At 48.5% G+C, this 4,685-nt stretch overlaps 1 protein-coding gene across 1 annotated transcript in view; it reads right to left on the bottom strand.

Annotated features, from left to right (window-relative positions):
- GALNT18 (polypeptide N-acetylgalactosaminyltransferase 18) overlaps positions 1 to 4,685 on the bottom strand; it is a 385,132-nt gene that overhangs the window by 189,829 nt on the left and 190,618 nt on the right. The window lies entirely within an intron of this gene.

The following is a 4,685-nucleotide window of genomic DNA, read 5'->3' as shown; positions in this document are numbered from 1 at the left end:
CCCTAATTCACAGCGTTGGGTAAAACAATTAGCCTCTTCTTTCGATGGTGACAGGAGACTAGAATTAGCGGGCATCCCAAAGACTCACTTGTCCACAAACCCCATCCATCCATCCATCCTCCATCCAACCACCACTGAGCACAAGGCAGGTAAAAATACACCCAATGGGGTCTGCCAGAAATGAACAGGTGTGACCCTGATGCCCTATGGCTTCAAGTCACAACTCCCTCCTCTCCCAGTCTGCCTCCCTGCCAGAGATGCTGGCTGGCTCTGGCTCTCGGACTGGGCTTCTGCTTCTCTTTCCCCAGCTGGCACTCCATTTCCTATTCTCCTGAGCCTGCCTGCACATGGACCCCCCAGCTAGGGGTGTACTCATCTGCCCAGTTCTTGCCAACCGCTCTCCTTGTCCATTGTCTGGGCCTGCAGCAGGGTGCCTGGCCTCAACACGTGACATTCACCAGGCCGTGACATCCCAGACTAGATTGGTCCCTGCTGCTTCCAAACTCTGCCCACCAGAATAGGGAATCAGTAACACAGTGACAGCCAGTCTCTCCTCGATCCACCATGGACCCAGGCACTGCTCATCAGACCCCCATTGGGATTTGTAGAGGCAGTCCCACAGCAGGTTAAGGGCAGCTCATGGGTTCTACTGCTCCCAAATGGAGGGGGCATTCTTAGCTCTAAAAGCAAAGGTTCAGTGTTGAAATCCCTGTTTGACCATGCACAGGCTACCTGACCATAGCAAACACTGGACCTCCCTTGGCCAAAATTTCCTTACTGGTAATGTGGCCCCTACAGATGTGTGAAGATTATTTAAATAATACATTAAGCTTGGTTCAGCATAAGTTTCAGAATAAGTGTATAATCAATGGTAATTAGGGATATTATAGCAAAGGAAGGTCATTTAAATCCCTCTTCTTCAGGAGAGTGGCAGGTCTTGCCAGAACATGGGCTGATAGGCTGGGACTTTGGAATTAGTTTCCTGGGACAGGTTGTCAGGTAAACCATTCAAAGATAGAAATCAGAGAAATTGGACAGAGATACCAACCTAGTGGACTGCGCCTTCCATGCTCATAAATACATGAGATAAATAAGAGATGGAGCCAAGAGCCTGGAGGTAGGGCAGAGACCAGAAACCAAAGCAGGCGGGAGCAGGAGGCAGGCTTGGGCACTGGCCAATGTCCCCTTGGCTGTCTGCATGAAGCAATGTATTCAGGGCACACCAACAGTTCAGGCTGTAGACAGCAAGGGGCTAGGGGTCTGGGGTCTTCACGGTTGGACTCAGAGGTACAAAAACCACCACCCCTTGGGATACTCTCCTACAAGCAGATCTGGAAGAGAGGAGGAGGCCTGGGAACAAAGGGGTAGTCCTCCACCACCCAGGTTCCTCCTAACAAGAAAGAGTGATCCAGTGGTAGGTAGAGGCCACCACGGGGTGGGAGGGGACTTAGAGAGGCCACAATTCTCAAAGCAGAGAGAGCACACCGATGCCAGAGACCTTAGTGAGAGACGTACAAAAAGATACATAAATGGACTCCCAGGCACATCCCTCAGATCGGACACTGGCTGAGTAGGAGCCAGGCTCCATTCTAAGCATTGTCCACCTATCAACTCATCTCACCCTACAAGTAGGAACTACTACCATGTCCATTTTACAGGTAAAGGTAGTGCGGCATAGAGAGGGTACGAAGCTTTCCCAGTTTCACGCAGAAGAAAGCAAAGCAGCTGGGACTGAAGAAGTCTATCTCCCTAGGCAGTGGTCCTGCCACTGTGCTATCCTATCTCCATATGGTAGTAAGCTGATATTCACGGGGATTCCAAAGATGGACATGGTGTAGCATCTTGGATATAGAAGGAAACTCAGCTACATGAAGCAGCCAAGGATGAACTGAGGAATAAAACACAAATTCTGCATGCATTTCTAAGACCAGGCGAGAGTTCTCAGTGTGCTGGCCTGCCCAGGTCCACCCAGCACTCGGGCACACTTGCTCACTGTTCTCTCCACTAGGCATGCTGGATGGGAAGCACAGACTTGCATGATCTTGAAGGTCCTTGTTATCTCTGAAAAGATGTATGACTCACTCATTTGGAAAGGGGGGTAGTAAAAATCTAAATCAGTGAACCAACTGAATCATATAATATTTAAAAGAAATGTAGTTTTATTGCTCTCAAATGCGTAAATGGATATTACCAAGTAAAATGAGATCAGTTAATGAAAAAATTATGATTTAAAATTAGGCCTGTGTTGCATAATAATGTATTATAAACACATTAAAGTCCTGGATTACACCACACACTCCTAACTTTTTACTCAATATGGATATGAATGATAACAAACGTGAAGCCAGTGGGTCCTACAAGATGAATTTGGGGTATTACAGTGGGAAAGAAGTAAAATGTGTTAAATTCTTACCAAGAGCCACATACTGTGACAGGTGATTTCTTTTTTATTTCTTTTATAAGAGTTTATTTATCCCTTCTATAAGTGAAAGAACCAGAGAGAGAGAGAGAAAGAGAGAGCAAGAGATGGTACCCCCTATGGGGTCTGAGTGCCCTGATCCACCATAAGCTCTAGATCATGGGCACAAATGTGTCCAGCATACTCAGAGAGTTCTCCAGATGTGAACCTGGAACCTTCCCACAGAGGTTAGCCTCACAGAGGCTGTTTTACCACTGCACCACCATCCAGCCCCAGCTAGGTCATTTCTTTAACCAAGGCTATCTCTCCTCATCCTCATGGGCACACACTCCATGAGGGCATGACCATGTCTATATTGTTTTTGCTGTATCTTTGGTTCCTAGCACAGTTGGTGGCTCTTACAAGTGGTCTAATATGTAATTTTTAAGTAAATTAGTTAATAAGCAACCCCTCATGATTAGTTATAAGACATGAAAAAAACAAAGATGAAAAGGCTAAGTGACTCATCCAAGGTTACCCCGTTTATCAGGGACATCACTCATAGAGAGGTCTAGCTTTCCCTGATGCCCACATTCATTGTTCTATTTCAGGGTGGCAAACCATGGTCAAGGGCCAAGTCCGACCCACCACTTATTTTTCTCCAAGCCTATAGACAAGGGGCCTACCCTCAACCAGTCCTAGATCCAACTCCCCAGAAAGAAATGGTTGTCCAACAAAAAGGATCATCTTTGACAGGTTGAGGGACAGGCCAAAGTCTCAGAGAAGTGCCTGGGCAGGGTCTTCTGCAGGCCCAAGTACATCTAGATGCTTCTGTTGGTGGCCAGATTCTTGGACATCTCTCACTTAGGGACAAGGTCCTTTCCAGGAGTACACTTGAAAAAAGGCCCCTGCTGGGTTCAGATCTACTTGGGCACATTTGATCAACTAATGGGGTCACCTGAAAAACCTAAATCCATGAGGACACCCCATGGGAGGGCTCGTTCAAGGCAGAGGTTGAGCAGAGCCCAGTGAACTCAGTCAAATAGCAGGGCCAGTATGCAGGAGAGTACCTGAGGATCTGAGATCTGGATCTGATAGGAGGTTGTCATGCCAATCCATTCCTCACTGTCCACAGGGCATGTCCGGGCCCCAGGGAGAATCAGGCTGAGAGAATCAGAAGGAGCTGCTTCACAGACAGCTGGGCCTAGGGCTGCGTGACACTGGTGTAACACAAAGACCTAAAGGCCTCTCTCTACCATCCCTGGCTCGCTGTGAACTATGTGGCCGTAGCATGTGGGGGTGCCCCTAGGAGGGTCTGAGGAGACCCCGGATCCGGGAAAAGCTGTACCATGCCATGCTCCTCTTTGCTCTGGACTCTCCTGCATGCAAAAGGCAGCATCTGGCACTTCGTAGGTGCTCAGCCAAGTGAGGAAACAGGCAGTAGCAGGTCTAGTAGGTCATAGGATTTAAGATGGCTATGGGGACTCCCCCCAGAGTGAGAGGAAAGAGCCTGGAGTCCTTGTCAGCAAGAAGCATAAATCCAGTGAAGGTCCAGCCAGGGTGAATTCAAGGTGTGTGCAGAGAATTCCCTTCCTAGTTCACTGGAGCACAGGACCATGCAGTTACACAGACTAATTGCAGAGAAGCCTCACAGGGAGTTTCTGGGATGTGGTCATGCCAGACAAACTCTATGCTTCCTAGTGCTCCTTGGCCAATCTCTTACAGCAGAGAATTAGCTGGCATCTCTCCTAACCACCCAGAACAGGACTGTGCACTGAGAAATTACTCTAAAAATATGAAGAGAAGGAAGATAAGGAAGGAGAGGAAGGTTCTTGCCTTTCTTGCCTCTTGCCTCTTACTATTCTCACCCAGAAGGGCTCAGAATGCATATGAGGCCACTAAAGACCCCAACATCTCTCCTCTCAGAAACCCAGGCATGGAGGCCAGTGAAGTGGGAAGATGCAGCATCTCCAGAACGCTGTGCTAAGATGCCTTCAGGGACACAGAACCATGGAGGGCCAGGGTCAGGCCAGGTGTTCCTGTTCTTCCCCTAAACTCAGCTCTTGGTGTCCCCAGAGCTCCAGCAAACACGCCGCCGCCAGTCCTTCCCTCTGAGTTCTGCACTTTCTATAGTGCTTATTCCAGAAATCCTTGCAATCCCACTCTGAGGGGAGGGATCCCCTGGGATGATGGTAATCACTCGACAGTAATCACTCTCCCCTCTGAAGAGAAAAAGTACAGTCGATGCTTCTGCAAAGCTGGACACTGCTGACCTCAACAGGGAAAG

Source organism: Tupaia chinensis, unplaced genomic scaffold (genome assembly GCF_000334495.1).
Source record: "Tupaia chinensis unplaced genomic scaffold, TupChi_1.0 Scaffold144767_1, whole genome shotgun sequence".
NCBI classification, from domain to species: Eukaryota; Metazoa; Chordata; class Mammalia; order Scandentia; family Tupaiidae; genus Tupaia; species Tupaia belangeri.
The sequence above is the reverse complement of the archived record's forward strand: the minus strand, read 5'-3'. Positions and strand labels throughout refer to the sequence as shown.